At 35.6% G+C, this 12,714-nt stretch overlaps 1 pseudogene; it reads right to left on the reverse strand.

Moving 5' to 3' along the window:
* Positions 1-12: 12 nt before the first annotated feature.
* Positions 13-3,088, reverse strand: LOC142634602 (G-type lectin S-receptor-like serine/threonine-protein kinase SD1-13; annotated as a pseudogene).
* Between the last annotated feature and the right edge of the window lie 9,626 nt (positions 3,089-12,714).

A 12,714-nucleotide genomic window follows, 5' to 3' on the forward strand; every position in this document is an offset into this window, starting at 1 on the left:
AACAAAATTACCTTACTCATGATCCCATATTGCTGGGTCTACCAGAGCCATAATGTTGTCATCTTTTCACAATTTCCATGCCTAAAAAAACAAGTGTGAAAGATAAAAATTGACATTGTTCAATCTTTTTGAAAGTAGACCATGTCAAAAATGAATAAATAAATTAAATAGATAAAGTAGCTTTTGATTAGAGTTTGACTAAATTTTCAGATATTGTGAATGTTAATAGTTAGATTTACCAATCCAGTGAGGCCCGAATATTGCTCCTCATCGCAAATGCTAGTGTTTCTTCTCCCACAAACAATCTCTAGTAATAACACACCAAAGCTAAAGACATCTGATTTCTCTGAAAACAGCCCTCGCATTGCATATTCAGGAGACATATAACCACTGCATACAAACATTGAAACACATCCATATTATTTGAGAATAAGTGGTGCCATATTACCTAAATTTAATTTCAACAAAGCTCTTACTATGTCCCGGCGACCCTTTTAGTTTTTACTTGATCTTCATTGCCTCCAAATATTCTAGCCATACCAAAATCCGATATTTTTGGATTAAGCTCTTGATCTAACAAAATGTTAGATGCCTTTAGATCTCTATGAATAATCTTTAGTCTAGAGTCCCTATGAAGGTAGAGCAACCCTCGACAAATTCCTTCAATAATGTTGAAACATTTTCTCCAATTAAGGAGTTTTTGGTGGACTGGATCTAATCAATAGTAAGCCAAATAAATAAAGTATGAATATAAATTTGTATAGAGAAAAAAAATATACGATTGAGAAAACAATTTGGGGCAAAGTTAGCACAAAAGTATGCTTCAAGTGACTAAATTAGCACAATGAAACTTATTATTAAAATTCGTTTTGTTTTGTTTTATGTACTGACTTACTTGATATTCAAGATAAATAAGTGTATGAACTAACCAAAAACAATTGCATCCAAACTTTTGTTTGGCATGTATTCATAGATTAACAACTTCTCTTCTCTCTCAATGCAGCAACCAAGAAGTCTAACAAGATCCCGATGTTGGAGTTTGGAAATCAAAGCCACCTCATTCATAAATTCTTCAAGTCCTTGTTCAGAGGCTCTAGACAATCACTTCACTGCTATTTCTTGTCCATTATGCAATTTACCCTATACAAAAAGAAAGAATATCAGCACATATATTTTTGAGAGGGAAAAATGAACTCTACATAAGAAACCATTACCCTATAGACTGGACCGAAGCCACCTTGTCCAAGCTTATTTGCCATATCAAAGTTGTTTGTTGCTATTGCCAATTCTTCCAAATTAAAGATTGGTAGATCTTGGAATTTCACATCGTTTAGGTAGTCAAACAGTAAACTCTCATTGCTTTTACTTTTCATTGCTGTTGCAAATTATATTATTTAGTAATCCATCTTGCAATGCCTAGTCTCTGCAGCAAATTAACGGACAATTGGGCACCTTACCTCTCTTTTTCTTAGCCATCCACCTCCAAAAGTAGAAAGCAGTGCTGGCTATAGCAATCACTCCAATAGTCATTGTAATTGTGATAATTACTCTGAAATTTCTCTCCTCTTCTGTGTATAAGAAAAGTTTTAAACTAATTCAGTCAAAATTGAGTAAAGAAAATTAACATAAAAATATTGAAATCCTATTGCATTTGTTGTAAGTAACCAGTTAACCAAACAAGTGGTCCAACTGCTGGATGATCAGAAGCATAAGATTATACAAAACTGTGACTTAAAAAGTTAAAACAAATCAACTTACCGAATTCTAAATTGGCCAAACGAATATATATATCTGATCCTCCAACAGAGAAATGTCGTAGGTCAATTAGGTTTCCACTCCATGACAAACAGCCTATGCCAGTATAATATCCATAAGCTACACAAGAACAATTCTCCAAACATTGCTTTCGACAATCTTCTATATTCACATCTAGTGCCAACTCTGCAAAGTCTGGCACTTTGATCATCTCCAGTTTCAAAAACCCATCTGCTTTTCCTTCTTCAATACTATTATTCTTTCTTTCACACTGCAATGGTGTCCTCCTGACACATCCACTAGTCCAATTTCCTCTATTCCATTCCTTAATAATCTTCGGCTCAAACCGTCTCAAACAACTGCAGATTGGTGAACTCAGTAAATCACAGCTTCCAAATGCACCACATGTGCCATAAACATCGCACTCATCTTCTGGATTTTTATGCACAACCTCCCAATCCTCTTTCCCATCATCCCAATATGTAAGCACTCCATTTCCTTCCCAATCCAAAACAATTTTTGACCAATGTAACACGTCCAAACCAGTAAAATTTTCAAAAACAGTCCCGTTTGTGGCATCAATGAATGTAAATCCAGTATGATATCCTGGATTCCAGTTTGGCATTCCAATAAACACCTGACCATTCCATGGACCAGACCGCCAATATGGGCGACCCTCTTTCCAAGCAAAAGCTTCAGGAATGTTTAGTGGATAAATGCCTGCAGAGAAGCTACCAATGGATAGATCAGAAGGGCTTTTCCATGATGTCAACTGTACTCTCTGATCTTTCTTTGAACTAGTACTAAGTTTCATCCTTGACAAGATGGTATCAGAAGGATGTTGAAAACTTTCCCATAGTACCAGTCCTGTAGCATCAACCCGCAAAATAAGGTTTCCGGAATCCCCAAGAGTGGCACTAGAATTGGTTACAGAATTTGAAACATTCGATGACCAAAGAATCTCTGCCTGTCCATTTAGTACCACAAGATTTCCATCCTCAGATATAGTAAGAACCCCAGAAGAATCCTTTAAAGGTTTCTCTCTATTAGCTACCCAGGTGACAGTGAATACAGAAATGTTACTATACCAGATTCCGAGGTAGCGATTGGTAGAATTTTCAGGGCTGAAGAATCCTAGTTTGAAAACATTCCCATTGGAAATTATGTATTCAGTGTCGTTGATGGATTGAGAAGATCTAATGGTGTCTATGGCTGCGGTAATGTTTAAACAGAAGCAACATAGGACAGACAACAAGTTTATCTTGCTAAGAAGTCCCATAACTTTTTCTGACCTGCTTGTGTGTGAGGATGTAGAACAGGTAGCCACGTTCATCTAGCATGTTACAATTTTAATTCGTAGTTTTCTATGATGTACGTCAATTCAAGATGTTCAAAAGTCTCACATTCCAAAAAATGCGTTTAAGTCATTTAAATCAAATTATCAAAATGGGTTCATTCCCTAGTAGTCAAAATTCTTCTAGAAAAAAAAAAAAAGACAGGTTGAATGAATGTGTAAAAAAAGACAGGTTGAAATTGAATACAAAAGGCTGGTTGAATCCAGAGACAGAGACAGGGAGAGGTGCTGAGAACGTGAAAGTTGAAACAAGAGAGCATGAGAAACAAAATTTTGGAAAAACACGTATCTAGGCTTAAACCGGATAGTCACGATTCCATTACAGTAATAATCATGTATAATCAATAAAGCAAGTAACTCACCGACATGCAAATACAAAGTTTTTAGATCAAGAACCTTATAACTTAACTGATACATCCTAAGATCAAAGATTCAAATTATTCTTCTCTATTGTTGTAACTACTGCATTGGAAAAATAAAAAGTCTTGTGTTTCAAATTGAATTAACATAAAATTTAACAATCCAAAATAACAATCACACAAAAACACAAAACAAAATTTACGTGGAAAACTCTTTTTTTTTTTTTTTAAAGGGAAAAACTATAGGACAAACTCCGAATAATTTCACTATTATCAAATCAATTACAATAATTTTTATATTTGCCTGACTAAAGAAAAAAAAATTCTCTCTTATTTTTCTTAGCTCTCACACACACAAATTATTTTTCTTAAAGGCGGCAATTCTTTTTCTCTATTCTTCAATATGTGGCACCTTGTTTCTTTTTCTTATATAGCACACAAAACCTAATGAACCTTATTTATATAAAATTCTGCCGCCTCACACTCCTAGGAGCACATGGATTCCTAAATCAACTTATATAAAAAACTTCTTATAGAAATAATATTCTATTAGTGTCCAACAATCTCATTATATGGACTATTATAAAATTGTGGGCTGGATTTAATTGGTGCCGTGCACCTAACACATTGGAAAAATAAAAAGTCTTATGGTTCAAATTGAATTAATATAAATGGTCAAAGTTTTCAAATGTAACTCATATATCCGTGTTCAACGACCACAAAATTTTCTTGAATATGAATATTGCATCATAAAGAGAGCATACTAAAATCATATTAACTAAAAATGAAATTAATATGTCACCTATCAATCAACATCATTTCGCTCTATTTGGTTGAGATGATAGAAAAGCTACTCTTAGAGAATTAAAAATGATGGAATGGTAGAAAAGATTTATGTTTTCTATCATAGGTGTTTTGTAAGACTTAAACATGATGGAAAATTGAAAGGATAAAAATTAAATTATTATTATGGCACTTATTGTAGACTGAAACATTGGGATAATGTGAATAATTTTTTTAATTCCGTTGCTCAAGTCATTTTTTCCTCAATTTGGAAGGAACAAAAATGATTTTTCCGGGTCAAAATCTTCACCTATCCTATTTTCTTTCCTCTCCCTTTTCACCCTAACCTAATTGTAGAAAATCATCTCCTCTCCCCTTTTAATCCATTTTCATCCCCTTTTCACTTTATCCAAACACAGCATTCATGATTGTGGAACTTAAAACTGGTCTACAACAATGAATTCCAATTCTTTTAGCCTTCGTTTGACAACCCAAAAATTTGATTGGGTTGTTTACTCCTTTCACAAATCACAAGTATGACCCAAAAAGAAAAAAAAAGAAGAAAAAGTTGCGATTGTCATACTCATAGGAACTCGAGTTTACTAAACTCGAGTACCGTTTAGAACTCGAGTTTAGTGACCTCGAGTACATAAAAAGTGGTACATTCCCATTTAGTTCCGAAACAGTGCTTAATTTCTACAAATTTCTGAAAATGGTGGTATTTGGCCATTTTCACCTCTACTCGGCTACTTGTTCGTCCCTTTGTGTCTTTCCCTTTTGCCTTTTGTCCTTCAAACGATTGGCTAGATTCATCTAGACGGTGAATCTTTAACCTTTTTATTTTTTATTCTTAAAAAAAAAAAAGTATTTCTAAGTTTAAATTCACATATATTTGTAAATAATACCATTTTTATTAAGTGAAAACATTATTTTGGTTCCTATATTTTTGGGGCAATCAAATTGGTTCTCGTTGTTTTTAACTTGTAACTAATTTAGTCCCTACTGTTAACTATTAATGGAAAATGCTTATGTGCAAATGGTGTACACGGTTGGCACACATGTGACGGATAAAATAATAATAAAAATATTTAATTGCTATTAAAAATGCCATGTCATAATTTTTTTTTTGAAAAATCACATTAAAAAAAAAGGATGAATTGAAAAAAAAAAAAAAAATCCCAGTTGTTCTTGGACTTTCTTGGCAACCAAACACATAAATCAAACCTCAAAAAATAACCGGAGAAGAACAAGTCAATTTTGACCCACTACATCGTTCACCAAATCAATAACCCATAACATAGTTCATACCAAACTCACAGGAGCCCATCAGAAGTCACATGCTAGAAACCTGTTTTCAACCAAGGTGATAAATTTGATTTCAAGCAAAAACACAATCTATGACCTGGACAAGAGGAAGCTACATGCAAATGAAAATTGATGTGGTTGTATTGTGGGGCCGTGGAAGGTTTGAGTGCTTAGTATTTGATGATAGTTGTCCTGAGTGTGCAGGGTGCAACCTGTTTACCATGGCCCTTCGGTAAAAACCTAGCCGACACCTGCGCCATCACTAGTCTACCAGAAGATCTCCACCTCACACGTCGCCAATCCAACTGCGATGCCGAGCTCACTGATCTGATCTAGTACGATCTTATTTTAGGTTAATTTTTTATGGTTGTATTATGGTGGTTGGGTCCATAGTAGAGCTGATTTTGATTTGGAGCTATTGTAGGATCTTTTAGTTTGTGATGGGGGATTGTTTAGTTTGATTTTTGTGTTTTAAATTGTGTTTGGTCACTAGACATGGCAAAACGGGCGGGGCGGGTCCGGTCAATCGGGTTGCGGGTTGAGTCAGGTTGACCCGTATTTTTCACATGAATTTTTTTTTTAATTTTTATAAATAAAACAACATGTATATGTCATTTGGAAAGTTATGCAACAAATTATTTGATGTAAAATGCATTATTTTGACTTTACCACTTATATCAAGAATGAATTCAGTTAAACTTATTAATTAATACTTATTCAATAATTTTAAAATTATACAAATCTTAACATTGCTATCTAAAACAAAATAACACAAACATAAGTAAAATAAATACACATGTTTTATTTCTACACAATATTAACATTCCAAAATATAAAACAAAATTACAAATGATTTATTGGATAACTCATTTGATAAAGAATAAAAACATATAAGAAGTTTACAATCTTGAAAATTAATGTTATAATCTATTGTCAATTGTGGTTGGCACTCTATTTCAATTTGAGATATACATTAAAATTTGATTGCTTACTTATTTATACATGATCTCTTTTATGAATATCATAATATTGTTAAGCAACATACACTCTAGGAAATATCATAATTTATTTTGAAAAGCCGTTTATTTTGGACATAAATTGTTAAAAAATAAGTCTAGGCATTCATAATTTATGCTAATTTGATACTTTGGCTTCACTATTTTTACACTTATGCATATTTCTCACACATGTCTGCAATTTTAAATCTATATTTTTAACTCTACTGTAACCATATTATCTTAGCATGTACTTTGTTATTTGATATTTAAAAATCTTTACTCATTACAGAATGCTCAACCATTTATCTTTTAATTAATTTGCATATGTAAATGTATCAATTGTTTCCTTAAAACTCACAATAAAAAATTAAACTACTATTGTCTTAATTTTACATTTTTTTTATTAAAAAAAAGTTTTAAAAAAGTGATTCGGGTCGGGTCGGGTCGCGGGTCAGGTCGGGTTAACCCGCAAAAAAACTCTAAAAACTTGGGTCTGGTCACTGGTCAACCCGTTTTTGTTTTGGGATAAAAAAAATTGAGTTCGGGTCGAGTATTTTTCGGGTTGGATTAGAAAATGTTGACATGTTTTGCCATGTCTATTGGTCACTAAGAAACTACAAGAAAAGCTAGGATTTTTTTTTAATTCATCCTTTCAAATTTTTTATTTTATTTGTCTGATGTGGATTTTTTTTTGCCACATGTATGCCAATTGTGCACACCACTTGCAAGTGGAAAATAATATAGATCAAATTAATTGCTACCAAAATGTAGAAACCAAAATTGATTGTGACCCCAAAATATAAGGACCAAAATAATGTTTTCGCCTTTTTATTACTTAGCAATTATAACATTCTCTAAAAAAACATTATCAAGAAAATTATCTTATTTACAAGTATCTAGTTGGTAGTGACCTTTAAAATGAACATTGTTGATGCCCACTTTGGCAAGGAGGCCTGATAATAGGAAGAAGCCCAACAATATGAGAGGGAATGAAGAAGAAGAATTAGTAAATTGAGAAGAAAATCTTAAGCCCAAATGGTAGGAATAATGGTCTATAAGCCTGTAAAATAGTAAAAATGCCTCAAAGAAAGCAAAAAAGCCCAAAGGAGCTTGAAGAAAAAAGTAGTAAACCCATGGGCATTATGAGAAATGGAAAGCAAGCAAAAATGGAATGAAGGAGCCCAAAGGAAGGAACTAAGTAACTAAAGGCGTTGGTGGAAAAGCCCATAAACCCCGAAAGTAAAGGATATGGTAATGTGGGCCGGGGAAGTTCAAAAAATTTAGCAAAAATCCCATGGGAATGAAGGATTGGGATGGGCTGGGGATGCCCAAAGGAATAAAATGGGTCAAGGAAGCCCCAAAGGGATGAAATGGGCCAAGGAAACCCAAAACATCGTGAGTACAAGCCCAACCATAGTATAGGGCTACAGGAACTGAGCAGTAGGAAAGTGTACAGCAGGCCCAAAAGAGGCCCAGCAAGCACAAGTCAAATGATAACATGGCAGAAACAATGGAGCAATATGGCAAAGGTGTTAACCGACTTACAAAGAGGGTAAGGGTTGGATTGAAGAAGGAAAGGCTTATGCCCAAGCAAGACCCAACCCAGGGAGAAAGTAAAGTACAAAGAATGAAAACCCAGTGACTCATTCATGACACAAGAGGTTAAGAATGAGCAGCAGAGCATGCAGCAAAGACCAGACAAGCCTCAGGTCATGGCAAACGCATGAACAGCAGACAAGCCATGGACACACATGGAAGTGGAGCAACTATAAGGCTCAGGCACCACCCACTTGTACCCAGCCAATATAGGATTGGTGGACCATGGGTCAGAGGTAAAAAAGGGAATGGTTTGATGATGGGGAGAAGGGAGAAGCCTATTCTAGGGTTCCCACTTAAGCTCTCTTGGGGGAAATGTCTTGCTGGGATGACAAATCACCTAAAAAAGGGAAAGATGAGCTGTAATCACTAGGTGCATGCCATAGGGGTTAGTAAGAGAGAATGGCCACCCTTATCCGGATGAGAATGCCATGGAGAGCAAGAAAAAAAAAACTCTTTTATCTGGGAATGGAATGGGGCATAGCCAGCACAGGTAAATGGTGATGGCTAGGCAACTAACAAACTAATGGGTGGTCTGGGAAGGACACCTACACTAGGACAAAAGCAGTTAAGGGGTAAAATAGTAAAAACCCATCACTGCAAGCAATATAAAAAGGGTCTTAGCTATGCATAGTGGGGGACAATGGAGAAGAATAGAGGAAGGGAGAAGGAAACAAGAGAGATAAAACAAGAGAAAAACAAGTAAGATAAGGAGTGAAAGACGAGAGAAAACAGGAAAAGTAAAAAGGAAAAAGGAATTGGAAAGGAAAAATAGAGAGTGAGCAAGAGTGTGATGGTGGGCATGAATCAATAGGCTATTCCCTTCTCTCCCTCTAATAGTCTGCTCTCTAGGGAGGATTAAGGAATTCGAGGATAAGCCATCTAGGACCATTCTCTCAAAGTGGGCAACTTTTGTGGCAGGACTTCCCTGTTAGATTGCCCACATTGAAGAGTAGTTCCTTTCCTGGACTTGACTCTATTGAGAAATCAAGCGCGGCAGACTAACCTTTCTTCCTTTTATTGATCAAGCATTAATATTATTTCCTTTTCTTTTTATTGTTGTCATTAACTCATTTCTACTGCATTTATATCACCGTATTATTTCCTCCTTTATTAAGAAGATGATATAGTGTTTTTTTTTTTTGTCTTTTGACTGACAGTAAGTATATTCTTCTTATTTTCGACATATTACACCTGTCTACCATAACTTTTTTGTAACAGCATCCTCTGCCGTGGGCACGTGTCCAAGGTCCCAGCAAAGGGGTTCTAGCTTATGCACAAGCTGGCTTGGGGTGTGTTGCAGTCAAGCCAATCCCGACTCTCCTACCCCAGAATTATTGGGTCGTAACATGGTAGGTGACAGTCTAGCCTAGAGTTGCAAAAAAGGCTCACAACAAACATGAAAACTTTTTTGGGTGTTTGGTATGCACTTTGTTTCGGCAATAATGATTTCTAAAAAATGAGTCATTTTTCAAAAAGTGTTTTCTATAAAAACTATATCATTTTTCTATGTTTGGTAATAACCTCATATAAGTTGAAAAATAATTTCCTAACTTCCCTTATTTAACTTAACGTGAGATAGAAAACATAGTAGAAAAGAATCTCTAAAAATAAGTCATACTTTTTATGTTAACAAAATATAATTTTTTTTTTTACTCATTTTTTAAAATACTACCAAACATTAGAAAATACGGAATACAATCTTTACACAATGTTTTCCATCGAAAGAAACGAAACGTAGTTCAAAGCATGTATAACATATATGTTGTGTAAACTAATTATTGGAAACAATATAAATTGAAAAACTAAATATGAATACTAATTAATGGAAACAATATAAATTGAAAACTAAATATGAATTTGGTTTTTATCAATGTTATATATTGCTGTAAAGTTAATCAGCATGCTCAATATTGAAATAAAATAACATGGCAACATCTGTATCAAATTAATTATCAATAATCTTCATTAATGATGATAAAGAAATTTCCTTCAATGTTTATATAGTTACCTTTCCTAAAGTTGTTAAAATAAAAAATAAAAATAAAAACTTTCCTAAAGCAACATCATGCCCCGATTAATATCTATAGTCATGATCTGATATCTTCAAGACAATAGTTAAATAGGTGTTGATACCCACTTTGGCAAAAATGTCTAGTAATAGGAAGAAGCCCAACAATATGGAAGAAAAAGAGTTAGTAAATTGAGAAGAAAACCATTATGCCTGAATGGCAAGAATAATGGACCATAGCCTAAAAAATAGCAAAAGCACCTTAAAGAAAGCAAGCGGGCCCAAAGGAGCTCAAAAAAAGAAGTGGTAAACCCATGGGCATTATGAGAAATGAAAAGCAAGCAAGAATGGGCCGAAGAAGCCCAAAGGAAGGAACTAAGTAATTAAAGGGGTTGGTGGAAAAACCCATAAACCCTGGAAGTAAAGGATATGGTAATTTGGGCCGAGATGCCCAAAAGACTTAGTAAAAGCCCATGTGAATGAAATCTTCAAGACAATAGTTAAATAGGTGTTGATACCCACTTTGGCAAAAATGTCTAGTAATAGGAAGAAGCCCAACAATATGGAAGAAAAAGAGTTAGTAAATTGAGAAGAAAACCATTATGCCTGAATGGCAGGAATAATGGACCATAGCCTAAAAAATAGCAAAAGCACCTTAAAGAAAGCAAGCGGGCCCAAAGGAGCTTAAAAAAAGAAGTGGTAAACCCATGGGCATTATGAGAAATGAAAAGCAAGCAAGAATGGGCCGAAGAAGCCCAAAGGAAGGAACTAAGTAACTAAAGGGGTTGGTGGAAAAACCCATAAACCCTGGAAGTAAAGGATATGGTAATTTGGGCCGAGATGCCCAAAAGACTTAGTAAAAGCCCATGTGAATGAAGAATTGGAATAGGCAAGGGATGCCCAAGGAAATGAAACGAGCCAAGAATGCCCAAAAGGATGAAATGGGCCAAGGAAGCCCGAAAACGATGAAACGGGCCAAGGAAGCCCAAAATAGTATGAGTACTAGCCCAATGATAATGCTGGGCTACTGGAATTGAGCAAAAGAAAAGCATATAATAGACCTAAAAGAGGCCTAGCAAGCACAAGTGAAATAATAGTATGGCAGGAACAATTGGATGGCATGGCGGAAGTGTCAACTGACCAACAAAGAAGGTAAGGAATGGCTCGAAGAAGGAAAACCTCATGATCAAGCAAGACCCAACCCAGGGAAGAAGTAAGACATAAATAATGAAAGCTCAGAAACTCATTCACACCACAAGAGGTCAAGAACAAGTAGTAGAACGTGCAGACAAGCCCTTAGGACATGGCAAACGCATGAACAACAGACAAGCCATAGACACACATGGAAGTGGAGCACGCACAAAACTCAGGCAGCACCAACATGTACCCAGCCAATACAGGAGTGGTGGGCCATGGGTCAGAGGTAAGAGAAGGTATGGTTTGGTAGTAGGGAGAATGGGAAAGCCTATTCTAGGGTTCTCACTCAAGCTTTTTGGGGGAAACGCCCTACTGGGACGACATACCACCCAAAAAAGAGAAAGATGAGTTGGAATTACTAGGTGCATGCCATGAGGGATAATGAGAGAGAATGCCCACTCTTATCTGGATGGGAATGCCACGATGAGTAAGTAAACAAAATAAGGCTCTTTGTCTAGGAATGAGATGTGGCACGGCTAGCACAAGTAAGTGGTGATGGTTGGGCAGCTGACAAATTAGTGGGTGGTTTGGGAAGGACACCCATACCAGGACAAAAGCGGTTAAAGGGTAAAATAGTAAAAATCAATCATGACAGGCAGTATAAAAGGGGCCTCAGTTATGCATAGTAAAAACAACAGAACAATGGAAGGGAATAAGAGAGAATAGAGAGAAGGAAGCAAGAAAGGGAGTGAAAGATAGAACAAAAAACTTAGAAAGAAAAAGGAATTAAAGAAAGAAACAGAGCGTAAACAAGAGTATGATAGTGGGCATGCACCAATAGGCAATTCCCTTTTCTCCCTCTAAAAACCTACCCTCTAGTAGGAATTAAGGAATTTGAAGATAAGCCATCTAGACCCATTCTCTCAAAGTGGGTAATTTCCATGGCAAGATTTCCTTATGAGATTTCCCACATTGAAGAGTGATTCCCTTCCTGGACTTAACTCTGTAGAGAAATCAAGCATGGCAGACTAACCATTCTTCCTTTTATTTATTGATCAAGCATTAGTGTGGTTTTCCTATCTTTATTGTTATCATCTTATTTATGTTGCATATATATTGCTGCATTACTTCTTCCTTTATTAAAATCATCATGTAGTATTTTCTGTTTTCTAGCTGACAGTAAGCATATTCTCTTTATTGTTGTCATATTATACCTACCTACCATAACTTTTTTGTAACAACTTCCCCTGCTATGGGCATGTGACCAAAGTTTTGGCAAAGGGGCTCTACTTTGTGCACAAGCTGGCTTTAGGTATGTTGCAGTCAAGCCAATCCTGACTCTCCTACCCAGAACTTTTGGGCCACAACGTGGCAGGAGACAACCCAGCCTGTAGTTGCAAAAATGGCCCACCACAA

This window comes from Castanea sativa, chromosome 5 (genome assembly GCF_040712315.1).
Source record: "Castanea sativa cultivar Marrone di Chiusa Pesio chromosome 5, ASM4071231v1".
NCBI classification, from domain to species: Eukaryota; Viridiplantae; Streptophyta; class Magnoliopsida; order Fagales; family Fagaceae; genus Castanea; species Castanea sativa.